Source organism: Peromyscus californicus, unplaced genomic scaffold, assembly GCF_007827085.1.
Source record: "Peromyscus californicus insignis strain IS unplaced genomic scaffold, ASM782708v3 Scaffold_11__1_contigs__length_118956290, whole genome shotgun sequence".
NCBI classification, from domain to species: domain Eukaryota; kingdom Metazoa; phylum Chordata; class Mammalia; order Rodentia; family Cricetidae; genus Peromyscus; species Peromyscus californicus.
The window spans coordinates 70,668,539-70,682,230 of record NW_026294402.1 but is presented as its reverse complement, the minus strand read 5'-3'; the positions used below and the strand labels follow the sequence as shown (position 1 = coordinate 70,682,230).

Here is a 13,692-nt window from a genome sequence, read left to right as displayed (position 1 = left end):
ACAGTTAGCAAGAAGCCTGCCACGGCCATACAGTTTGTAACCAATATAAGTCTCTGTGTTTACTTGGTCAGGTTTGAGCGGCTGTGGGACTGGCAGGTGAGAGAGATTTGTTCTGACTGTGGGCCAGACAGGAAAACTCAAGCTACATAAGGGTAGGCTTCATGCCCGACAGGAGATGTCCAACAAAAAATGAACTCAGCAGCATCTTTGGAGACTTTTTGTCCCATAATGTCAAGTCAGGACTTTTCCTTCTTGTTGTTGTTGTTAATTTTGTCCATTTTTAAAATTTTATTTATATGTTTATATAATGTATATATAAATATATATTATAAATATACATAATATATTTGTGTATGTACTATGGCTTCCAGTTCTTATGGATTTCATGAGTGTGCAAATGAGTGGGTCTGTTTCTCGTGCCTTCTCTTGGGCTCTCTTAGTTCTGTTTGTTTTCTATCATTCCAATGTGTTAGTTTTTGTTGTACTGTATGTTGTATGTTGCTTTATTTTGCTTTATTGTTATCCCTTAGAAGTCTGTTTGTTTTCTAATGAGAGACAGAAAGGGGGTGAATCTGAATAGGAGGGGAGGTAGGGAAGAATTAGAAAGAATAGAGAGAGGGGAAAACATATTTGAATATAATATGTGAGAAAAAAAATCTATTTCCAAGAAAGGTGGAGAGATGAGCTACGCAGAGCAAGGTACCAAAGACTATGAAGAAGTAGTGACTTTTGAATCTGTAAGTAGAGTTGCTTCCAGCTCTAATATAATCATTTCACCTCTAAGTCTAGAAACAAAAATAATTCAAAGGAAATATAGCAAGCTTTTTAAACCCAAATGTCTGTAAAACATTGGGAACTAGGGCTACTACGGAGCCTGGTTAGCAGAGTGACCCGGCAGTGAAGAAGAGATTCCCCCTCCATGAATACTTCTGCAACGGGTCAGGACGGAAACAGCAGAACAAGTGCTAAAGCAGTCTTCTACATCAGCATCAGCAGAGACTTCCGAGAATGGGAGAAGGTCTCTGGAAGGTCAGTAGACCAGCAACCAGAAGACGTTAGAGGCTCTGTACTAACGCAAGAGATAATGCTACACAAGAGAAAACAGCTCCCTTGAAAAACACCCACGTCTTAAAGCTATGTACTGGGAAGGGGCAGGGATGCAGTGGGAAGGTAACAGGAGGCAAAGAACTTGCTTTCAAGGAGTTGCTCGCGTTTAGATATGTGTGTGCTCGTCCACACAAACGAGGAGGAGGGCTAGAGAAGAGGGCTGAAGTCTCTTTGAAGGATGTAGCAGCATTCCAGTGATCTCACCAACGGCTGCTAGAAACAAAGGAATGTCATTTGCGGAGAATAAGCTCAGTTGATGCTTAATAGGATACTTGAGCTCTGAAGTACAGTAATTAATGAAAAGAAGTATAGAAGCCTAGAATTTGATATTGGCATTGGTATTGTCTTTTTGCCTGTAAAATTAAGAATGTCAAGTCAGGCAGTACTGGGGCATAGACAGCGCTGGGGCAAGCGCGAGCCGGACGGGCACTGGGCGACTCTGTGCCTCGCGGAGGAAAATCAACTAAACATGGGCAAAGGAGATCCTAAGAAGCCGAGAGGCAAAATGTCCTCATACGCATTCTTTGTGCAAACTTGCCGGGAGGAACACAAGAAGAAGCACCCGGATACTTCTGTCAACTTCTCAGAGTTCTTGAAGAAGTGCTCAGAAAGGTGGAAGACCATGTCTGCTAAAGAAAAGGGGAAATCTGAAGACATGGCAAAGGCTGACAAGGCTCGTTATGAGAGAGAAATGAAAACCTACATCCCCCCGCAAAGGGGAGACCAAAAAGAAGTTCAAGGACCCCAATGCACCCAAGAGGCCTCCTTCGGCCTTCTTCTTGTTCTGTTCTGAGTATTGCCCCAAAATCAAAGGAGAGCACCCCGGCTTGTCCATTGGGACGTGGCGAAGAAGCTGGGGGAGATGTGGAACAACACCGCTGCGGACGACAAGCAGCCCTACGAGAAGAAGGCTGCCGAGCTGAAGGAGAAGTACGAGAAGGATATCGCTGCCTACAGAGCTAAAGGAAAACCCGATGCGGCGAAGAAGGGGGTCGTCAAGGCTGAAAAGAGCAAGAAAAAGAAGGAAGAGGAAGATGAGGAGGAGGATGAAGAGGATGAGGAAGAGGAGGAAGAAGAGGAAGACGAAGATGAAGAAGATGATAATGATGAATAAGTTGGTTCTAGCGCAGTTTTTTTTTCTTGTCTATAAAGCATTTAACCCCCCTGTACACAACTCACTCCTTTTAAAGAAAAAAGTTGAAATGTAAGGCTGTGTAAGATTTGTTTTTAAACTGTACAGTGTCTTTTTTTGTATAGTTAACACACTACCGAATGTGTCTTTAGATAGCCCTGTCCTGGTGGTATTCTCAAGAGCCACTAACCTTGCCTGGTACAGTCTGGGGGTTGTAAATTGGCATGGAAATTTAAAGCAGGTCCTTGTTGGTGCACAGCACAAATTAGTTATATATGGGGACAGTAGTTTTTTTTTTGTTTTTGTTTTTATTTTTTTTTGTTTTTGTTTTTTTTCATCTTCAGTTGTCTCTGATGCAGCTTATACGAAGATAATTGTTGTTCTGTTAACTGAATACCACTCTGTAATTGCAAAAAAAAATTGCAGCTGTTTTGTTGGCATTCTGAATGCTTCTAAGTAAATACAATTTTTTTTATTAAAAAAAAAAGAATGTCAAGTCAATCTTTGCATGCAAAAAAGCCATCCTTTCTTTTATCTTAAAGTTGTTGTGCAAGAGCGGGGCAGTGGTGGCTCAGAGCCAGGTGGATCTCTGTGAGTTCGAGGCCAGCCTGGTCTACAAAGTGAGTTCCAGGACAGTCAGAGGTATAACACAGAGAAGAGAGAGAGAGAGAGAGAGAGAGAGAGAGAGAGAGAGAGAGAGAGAGAGAGAGAGAGAGAGAAAGAAAGAAAGAAGGAAAGAAAGAAGGAAGGAAGGAAAAATTGTTGTACAGGTCCCAGGTAATAAAAAGAAAAAAATTTTAGTGGATACATGAGCAATTTTTCACTGTTTTATTAATTATAGTGTGAATAAAAACAAGATTAAGGTGTCTTCTAAAGAAAGGATCATTGCCTTCAAATAGGAATCATTAGGAAAATTAATCAGACAGAACTCTGCTCCACTAATCTTGTTATAACTGAGAATGGCTATTTAAAGTTTCAATTTCTACCACTCTGAACTCACTGATTTGAGCAAGTACTGGGAACAGAACGTTAAGGCAAATTCACCAAGAATACAACTGAGGCTCTTTTACATTTATAGTAGCAGAGAAGTAGGCTGCTGCAGCAAACACATATCCTAAACTTACTGGCTTGTATTTCTAGGCAATTCCTTTTGGAAAAATGTAAAGTCTAAAATCATTAATTCTTTAAAAACAGAGTTATTAAAGATACTCTGACCAAAAGCAGCTCTTCAGAGTCACGCTGATGCACTGCTAACTGCTTCCACACTAGCTGATTCTGTTTCCCTGAAGGATACATGATCTAAAAGGCATTAATTTGAGAAGTTATCAGAGTCTAAGTGCTGATATCACTCTAAGACGTTAGCATAAATTCCAAAGTACTTTCTTCCTATAAACCTATTGCTGCTGACTGTTTAACCCAGAACACCTGTGATAGAATGTGTACAAATTAACTTCCCTTCCTTTGAAGCAAGACATATAGCACCCTTTACAGAGGACTTCACAGAAAGCAAATCAATCTCATTTTTCATTGACATGTCTATTTGATCTCACTTATGTTCAGCCTGTGGTTAAGACTGATCCTAGTACACATAAATCATGGACTCAGTAACTAAAATATACTAGGATTTTGCCCTTGTTGGAAACAAATGATTTTAAATGTATAGAATTTTCTGCCTACCAGATATACTAAATCATGCTTATATTACATTTTAAGGAATGTAGTTGAGATATAATTTTATCTACTTGAATTCCAAACATATTTCAAGTCAGTGTAGCCTTAAATTATGAATCTTCTAATCCAGCTTCAGATTTCAACTTAGATGAAAATATGCATAGCTTTAGTGGTATAGCAGAAAACAGAGCCATTCCAGATATAAGCATACAAACTTCGAGTACTCCAAACATAATTCAACATGGCTGCTCAAATTTTAAGATAATTTACACTGACTTATAAATTCCAACATAAACAAAGAAGGCTTAGATTTTAATTTTAATGATACTGGAACCTGAAAGGTAAGTGGTATTTTGAAATTTTTTATGAACTTTAGAACGCAAGGTAAGTTGTTTTTTAAACAACTCTTCCTCGTAGTTCTCAGGTTATAGTTACTAGATAGAGCTTAAGAATCAATGTCTTCCCTAGAACTTTGGTTTATCATCTTTACAGTGGTATTTAAAGGAAATTTTTAAGCTAACTATTTTCCTGTGTAAGTTACATATTTAGAATTCTCAATGTGTCAAAAACAAAAGATGGAGTGAATGTGAATAAATAATTGGTATGCCTAAACAGGCGCAGGACTCTGTGACCGACAAATTAAGGTAAAATGACACCTTAAAGGAGCTGGAGAAATGGCTTACTAGTTCCTTTCTGCATGACCATGAGGACCAGAGTTAGAATTCCCTCAGAACCTATGGAATAAGCAGGACTGTCAATAACTGACAAATGCCTGTAATTCCACTCTGGAGGGATCTGATTCCCTCTTTTGTCCTCTTTGTATGTGCCTGTGCACAAACTCTTGTGCACACACACACACATACACACACACACACACACACACACACACACACACACACACACACACCCCACATGTATATGCATACTTGCATAGACACAGAAGCACACACACATGTTCAAAAACTTCAAAATATAGAAGTCTCAAAAAATATCCACAAGCATGTCCTGAGACACTGATATGTCCTGAGAGCTGGGAATTGTCTGTGATGAAGAAATAGCTAGGTGCTGATCATGGTGGTGCACGTCTTTAATCCCAGCCCCCTGGGGAGATAGAGGCAGGTAGACTTCAGTCCAAGGCCAGCCTTGTCTACATAGTGAGTTCCAGGACAGCCAGGGCTACATAGTGAGACCTTGTGTCAAAAGGAAAGAAAGACAGGGGGGAAGGAAGGGAAGAAAGGTGGAGAAGGAGGGGGAGGGAGGGAAAGAAGGAAGGAAGGGAAAGAAAGAAAGAGAAAAAAGAGAGAGAGGAAGAAAGGAAGGAAGGGAGAGAGAGAGAGAAAGAAAAGAAAGAAAGAAAGAAAGAACGAGAAAGAAAGAAAGAAAGAACGAGAAAGAAAGAAAGAAAGAAAGAAAGAAAGAAAGAAAGAAAGAAAGAAAGAAAAGAAAGAAAGAAGAAAAAGAAAGAAAGAAAGATCCAGCAGGATAGAAGACTGAGTATGGAGGTGAATAACTAACACTAAAGAACTTTCTAAAATGCTCTATGGAAACCCATTACTATAGAAACTTCCTAAAATCTACACACACACACACACACACACACACACACACACACACACACACACACACACACAAAGTGCAGGAGCACCCACACACACACTTAAGTGGAGTGTAAATAGAGTCACCTGGACAATGCCTCCCGAGAGAAGATAGGCAATCAAATAAATATCCTTATGCCCAATGTATGTTACTTCTTTTGAGTTGTTGGTCAATGGAGTCCAGCCTCCCCGAAGTTACTCCCCATGGATTGGCCCTGCTCACAATTACCGAGTATGGCAATTTCTCTTGGTTACCCTCCAGAACTTGATGGGAAGACCCCCATTATCAAGAAACCATATATTTGAGTCATAGACTATGAAGAAATCAAGCTGATACTGACCTGGAAGCTCTATCTATTCCTACTGACTAACTTTCTATGTGCTGGAAGGTACTGTGTATGCTACCAGCCGAGTCAGGTAATCAACAGTCTACCAGCTTCAAACCTTGGGAACTACAATAACAAATGCCCTGATAAAATATGCTCATTGATGCAACAGTTGCATAAGACCTACAATATCAAACCAGCCAAACACCCAGCATGGATGGGGGAAGGGGGGCTCAGAAAGTTCCACCTACAGCAGAGGATTTATTGCAACTGATGGCTGTTGGGGTTAGGGGAAGCCAGTTTCCTTTGAGGGTGCAGCCCTGACTGGCCATCCAGGCTTCAGTGGATGGTCCTACATCCACACAGACAGCACTAAGTGGACTAAGTAGGTTTACTTTAAAAAAAAATAGAGTACATAAAAATGGGAGTGAAAAGTGGTGGGGATGAAAGGGTGGGAACTTGGGAGGAGAGAAAGGGATAAAAATGGATTCTACACAATTAAGAAATTTGAAAACAAATTTAAAAAAAAAAACAAAGATGTTTCTCTTACACGATACCTAGAGATCAACAAAAATAAATAAATAAGTAAAAGAAATGGTTACAGCCCATTTGGGGTGCTTAGTTGTAATCTCGGCATTCGGGAGGCTGAGGCAGAAGACTTGCTATGAGTTGTACCCAACTATATAGCAGGAATCAGGCCAGCAAGTGCTACATAGAAAGGCCCTGTCTCAGACAGCAACAACAAAATGTAGTTACAAAAAAAGACAGGGGAGGGGCAGGGAGGCAAACACAAAGGAGACAGGAGGAGGGTAAAATGGCAAGAAGGATGGGAGGGATACAAATGATGCAGCCACTCCAGACATCTGTACAGAGAATCCTCAAAAGTCCAAAAATTACATCTACTGTTCCACCCAGCCATGCCACTGCTTTGCCCAAAGAACTAGACATCCTACTCCATAGGTGCTTTCTCAGCACTGTTCATTGCTGGTCTGTTCACAATATCTAGAAAATGGAAGCAACCTAAATGCCCTTTAAAAGACGAATTTAGTAATGAGAATGTAGTGCATCTGCACTATGGAATACTATATCCATAGTATTCCAATATCCTCAGCAATAAAGAAACATGGAATCATGACTTTTGCAGGTAATGAATAGAACAAGAAAATAGTTGTGACTGAGGTAACCCAAATCAAGAAAGACAAATGCCATATGTTCTCTCATCTGTGGTTCCTAGCTCCAAATCTTCATATGTGAGTATATGACGTCAAGTAACGAGAGAAGTCATAAAGTGAAAACAGGGCATGGGAAGGATGGACTAGAGACAGAAATAGCAGGGTCTGGGTGATAAGATGGAGCATGGAGAAAACAGAGAGGGAAAAGGAAGTCAATACAGAAGGAGAGGGAGGAAGGAGGGACAAAAGAATCCTTAAGGAATCATTATTTTGTATTTATCTAAAATTAATATATATGCATGTATATTAATAATATAATATATATCACTTAAGTGAAGTTATTCCACACCATTTGTGTTGACAATGTCCCTTACAAGAGCCATACAAAAAAAAAAAAGTACCAGGCGTGAGAAACTTCCTTTCAAGTTGTTGGTCAGGGTACTCCAAGAGACTGCAAAAATAATACTATTCCTCTTGGTTGCCTCCCAGAGGTTGGAGATATATCTTTATTGCTAGAGATGCCACACACTTAGGACATAAGGCTTGGAAGATTTGAGATGGATTTGATTTGAAAGCCTCCTGTTTGAGGTTTCGGTCTACCTTTCACAGTGCCAGATGGTGCTCTGCAAGCTGCCAGGGGAGGAAATCATTCAAAAGTCCTAACCATCTGTGATGCCTATGAACCACAAGGATAACCAGACTGCCACGATATCCTCAATGGTGTAATAGAGGTACTCATATGTTGGCAGTAACCAACAGCTGTCTAATTGGACTTAAGGCCTGCTCAACAGAAGAGAAATCCTGCCTGGTACTGGAAACCCAGCCAACTCCCTGGGATTAGTAAGGTTATGGATCTCAGAGGAGAACTTGCTACTGCAACTTTATTAAACCAGTATAATTCCTAACTGTATTCTAAATATTTATCCTTATACCCTCAGATAAATGTAGCTCTCACCCTCATCAAAGAAACTTCTCTTTGTAGCAAACAGAGACCACAACCGGTTGTAACACAGAGATCAACTGATTTTGGGTTGCCCAGTGGCTACATCTACCCTCATACATCAGTGAACATTGCAAAACAGAGGCCACAAAGATGGTAAGAGCCAGAGGACCAGAAATTCTATGGTGAGCCAGGCGGTGGTGGCGCACGCCTTTAATCCCAGCACTCGGGAGGCAGAGGCAGGAGGATCTCTGTGAGTTCGAGGCCAGCCTGATCTACAAAGTGAGTTCCAGGAAAGGCGCAAAACTACAGAGAAACCCTGTCTCGAAAAACCAAAAAAAAAAAAAAAAAAAAAAGAAATTCTATGGTGAGATTGTGTCTCCTAAAAATTACAGGAAAGCTGCAACCATGATACCTCAGCAGTATGGCTGCCTAAGAAAGACCTGAACAAGGCCAACAGTAATAGACACCCTATCATGGAAGGGGGGAATATAACCAGGCTCCACCCAGACAAAGAGCTGCAGGCAACTAAAGACTATTGCGAGTGGGTGAATTAGTCTAAGCCAGCAACTAGCCCCCTAGCTGGTTTCCAATACTAACTGGTCAGCCCTGAAATTGTATACATACAAGCAACACAAAACTGACACAGCAGATTTTATTTGTATATTTACACACACACACACACACACACACACACACACACACACACACACACACACACACACACACATATCAAGGGGAAAGTGTCCATGACTTAGAAAAGGAGTTAGAGAAGCATAAGAGGAAACTTGGAGGGAGGGATTGCCAAGACCTACACAGCTTTGAGATTGACCTAGGAAAGAAGAAATTATAGATGCACATACAGAACAGCTGGAATCAGGAGGGTGCATACGCTGGTAGCAATGCGATGCACATAGAAAACAGCTGGAATCAAGAGGATGCACACACTGATGGAAATGTGATGCACATAGAGAACAGCTGGAATGAGGTGAATGTACACACTGATGGAAATGCGATGCACTTAGAGAACAGCTGGAATCAGGTGGATGTACTCACTGATGGAGATGCAGTGCACATAGAGAACAACTGAAATCAGGTGGATGTACACACTGATGGAGATGTGATGCACATAGAGAACAGCTGGAATCAGGAAGTTGCGCACACTGATGGAGATGCTCCAGCTTCCAGGACTCACTGCAATTCGTACACACAGCTGGACATGGAGACAGGTTTCCTATACATGTGGGAGTCCAGTTCCTACCTTTTGAAGGGTTCTTAGGTGGAGGAGAGAAGAATGAGAAAATATCAGATAGAAAGATATAGACCTAGACGACAAGATAGAGACACAGGATAGCTTCAGGAGGGCCCTGGATCAGTACCCAGCTGCCCAGAGCTTTATTCAAAAGGGCTTTTTATAATATGCTAAGAGGAGAGACAAAAGACCTCCCCCTTGCAAGTCAAAACACACCCTACAGCCAAGTGTAGACACTTCCAAACACCTGGTAAATATCCCTGTGGCAAAATCATCCTATTATGCAGCCCTGCTGGGTAAAGCAAGCTCAGATTCTCTGACCCTGAGTAATTGGGTCCCCACCTATACACAGCTGAAAAAGGAGGTGAGCTAGATTACCTTGGTAGGAAGTCTCTGCGGAGGAGAAATCTAAGGGAGGCATGATCCTACAGTTACAAGGGACACAGATGCTGCTGGGGGTACTTTTGTATGGGCAGTACTCTTTGCTTGTACTGTTTTTAGCTAGAAGTTAGCCATTTATCAGCATCCATACTTGGACTCAGGGAAGGCCTTGCCATTCTCTCCCCAGCCTCCTACTCAACATGACCTGGGGAACGCCTTGCCATTCTCATGAATGTGAGGCATTGGCGGGCTTAACATGGTCTTTCTCATGTCAACAATACTCATTGATTCAGGAAAGGATACACTCAATCTCTCCAGGGCACATGGTTGAAAGGGGGGATGGTATAATTATATTTTAATTAATTTTTTAAATTAAAAAATAAATAGTTACAATTCCAAGTAATATAAAGTATCAGAAGAAACTCCTTTTCCTCTGACTGGGCACATGCAGAATAGAGAAGCATGAAGGGGAAAGAGGGTCTACCAAGGTTTGCTACCCTCTCTAAACACTTTGCAGGAGAGTATCTGATGTAGGAGAGTATCTGATGCCTTCACTTTGAGATGCGATGGGGGCTGGAAAAAGAAATGGGGGGGCAGAAACACTGGGAAGTAACTGGGGCATGGCAGGAAACACAATCCTTGAAAACCAATACTCAGGAGATCCCAGGAAAGGAAGTTCTGGGAACAGAATGGGCGAGACGCACACAGGAGCAGAGCCAGAGGTCTGTGTCTAGAGTGGAAGCGTTTCAGCAGATTCAAAGATTTTACAGTCTGGAAGGCAGGGCTGAGGCGGTAGAAAAACAAGTGTTCTCCTTCCAGGGGCATCAGCCTGAAATGAGGGGTACACTACCTCCTGCATGGCAAGCCCAACAAATGCTTCTTCCTTGGCCCCAATTTTCATGATGGACATATGGATCACATACTAAAAATTACATTGTATCTCCACAAAAGTTCTTAGTCTTTAATAGCACTTGTCTTTATATAGCCCCTTTTCCCTGGGGCCCTATGAGCTTTGCAGACATCAACTCTCACATACCCCAGAAAGACTGGCTAGCATTTTGTCTTATAGCCCTCATTTATTTTAAGAAAGCAGAAACATTCTTTTCATAAAACCCTAAGAAGAATGAATTACTTTTAGTCTTCCTTCCAGTTATGTGACTTTTTATACTAAAAAAAAAAAATATTACACTGAGAAAATTCTTTCCTTCAAAAGGATAGATGTAAATAAAACTATGATAAACCACAGACTAGCAGGAATCTACCAAAGGTCTTTAAAATCTCTATATGTTGTGGTATCCATATGGAAGCACTTTTAAAATTGAAATTTATATTCACATGTATCAGCAGTAAGATTTGCTTAATACTTGGTATTTGGTCTACACAGTGACAATGGTCTTGAAGATGAACTCAACACAGTGATGGTAAAGTTGTGAGTGTCTGAAGGAAGCATTTCTCTGTACTCATTTATCCAGTCTTTATCACAGAGAATAGCACAGTTCATTAAAGATTTGACCTTAATTTTACATTCTATGAATAATCATAAGCTGCTTCTAGCACCATGAAAATAGATCAATAAAATACACTGTGTTAAAATACAGTGAGGACAGAAAAATAAATAAAGAGGACTGATACAAAATTCCCAATGTAATATGTTATAATCAGTGTCCACATTTTTCTCCCTTCCGAAATACTGACTGAAGACATTTGGGTCAGGTATAGTGATGCATTCCTGTAATCTGGAACTCAGGGTTGAAGCAGGTGAGTTTTTCCAGGTTGAGGCCACTCTGAGCTTCATAGAAAGGTGCTTTATCCAGCACAAACAAGTAAGTGAACAGACGTGCATATAGAAGTCATTTCTTTATTGTCTTCATACATATAAAATAGAAAGATAACAAACATTCTTCATAGAAAAAAATATACAAACCTTCACTGACACTTTTTCTGTGCTCAGTCAACGTAGTGCTTCTAACACTAACACCAAAGCAACAGCCGCCTGGGATTGAAGCCAGGTATTTTATCTGTTGCTTTACAAGCATCGCCGCATCTATTCCTCACAAAGCAATAGTCACATCTTTTGAAATGATTAAAATGAGACTCAAAAGAATGGTCTGTTTTTTAAAATAAAATTTTTAGTTTAGTCTTTGAAAATTTCATACCTGTATACCAGGTATCTTGATTGTACCCATCCTCTTCTCCAGACCCCTCCAACTACCCCTGAGATCCTCTCATCCCATCGACCTGATAATACCATGTACTCCTTTTAAAATTGATTATTAGTAATTGATTGTTATATTTTACCCACTGAGCTCAATTAGTGCTAACCACATGCACGTAGTTGTATGTCATCTACTTGGGCATGGGCATCCCACCAGCAGCCATATTCCTAAAATAAAGTGACTAACCCTGCTCCAGCAGCCATTCACTGTCAGTAGGACCTCAGCTATGGGTGGGGAGAAGGGTCAGAGTTCAACACTTTCAACCCTAAAGTAGGATCTTTTTCCCTCTTGGTGCTAGGAATTCATTACAGCTAACGTTTTTCTCTCAGGTCTCTCTGTATAAATACTTCCCACCTTGTGGAGACGGAGGTCTATCTTCATAGTCTACCAATGGCACATGAGTGTAACTGTCAACAAAAATTGTTTTTAAATTTAGAAATAGCCAGTCCTGGGAAGGCTAATCATTCCCCCAAGTTTCTATTTCACAAAAACTGAAATATCACTCGATAGAGAAAATAATATGTCCTTTTGGAGGATGTCTTATGTGACATTTCTATCCCCATTCTCTAAATATTAACAATTGATGTATTTTGTTGTTGGCTTTTTCTCTGTCACTGTTTTCCGTTTCCCCCTTAACTCTGTGAGTCTACAGCAGTGGTACTGTGGTTGAACTCAGTAACACAGAACCACAGAGAGCTCCCTTGACTTCTAATGAACTTTTTCTTTCTTCTTCCCAGCGTGCTGTCTGTGAAGCATGCAAACGCCAGCACTATAGGGAATTTATAATTTATTTTGGAAAAGTAGGTATCCTCAAGAAGTTAAACTCATATGCAAAGACTAGAAAAAACACAGTTGCATGGTATCTTATATAAGTATTTCACAGTGTTCGTGGCTATAGCATTACTTGGAAGAATATTTTCCCTGCAGACTTCAGTATAGCCATAGTCAAGAGCCTAGAATGGTGCCATGAAAAACAATAGAACATGTTCTTGACGTATTGTTTGTTGAGAGTGTTACTCCATGACTACTCCTTTGAATTTAGGGAAAATAAAGCGCAAAAATATGGATTCATCAGGATACTTTCATATCTATTTTCATTACATGAAAGCTTTTAAAATGATGAAATGGACTGGAGAGATGGCTCAGTGGTTAAGAACACTGGATGCTCTTCCAGAGGACCCAGGTTCAATTCCCAGCACCCACATAGTGACTCATAACTGTCTTGTAACTACAGTCTTTTTTTCTTTCTTTCTTTCTTTCTTTCTTTCTTTCTTTTTTTTTTTGGTTTTTCGAGATAGGGTTTCTCTGTGTAGCTTTGCACCTTTCCTAGAACTCACTCTGTAGCCTAGGCTGGCCTCAAACTCACAGAAATCCTCCTGCCTCTGCCTCCCGAGTGCTGGGATTAAAGGCATGTGCCACCACCGCCCGGCCTGTAACTACAGTCTTAGGAGTCCAACATTCTCTTCCTTCCTCAGGAAACCAGGCATAGGTGCACAGACATACATGCAGAAAAAAAAATACCTATACACATAGAATAAATAAAATTTTAATGGTGAAATAAACCTTTCAATCAATTTTTTTTAATCCACCACTAATAAGTACCATTTATCTTTAAAATGCTGCTTTTAAAACCTATCTCTATGTGTCTTCTTGAGTTTTGATGCTAAACTCTGGATAAGTAAATGAGGTTATAAAACATCTCATTCAATTATAAATATATTATAAATCAAAACAAAAGACATTGATTTTAAAAAGTTAGTTTTTAAATTATATGAGCATGACAAAAATAGAAATTTTTCTTTATTGGTTTATTCAGTTGTTTTGTTTCTTAGATAATGTCCCACGTGGTCCAGGTTAACCTCAGCATACAATTGAAAAAGGATTTTGAATGCCTGGCCCT

General features: G+C 40.3%; 1 protein-coding gene and 1 pseudogene across 1 annotated transcript in view; one reads left to right on the top strand and one right to left on the bottom strand.

The window, feature by feature from the left end:
* Bmp5 (bone morphogenetic protein 5) overlaps positions 1-13,692 on the bottom strand; it is a 125,608-nt gene that overhangs the window by 30,046 nt on the left and 81,870 nt on the right. The window lies entirely within an intron of this gene.
* LOC128095593 (high mobility group protein B1-like) lies at positions 1,518-2,554 on the top strand (annotated as a pseudogene).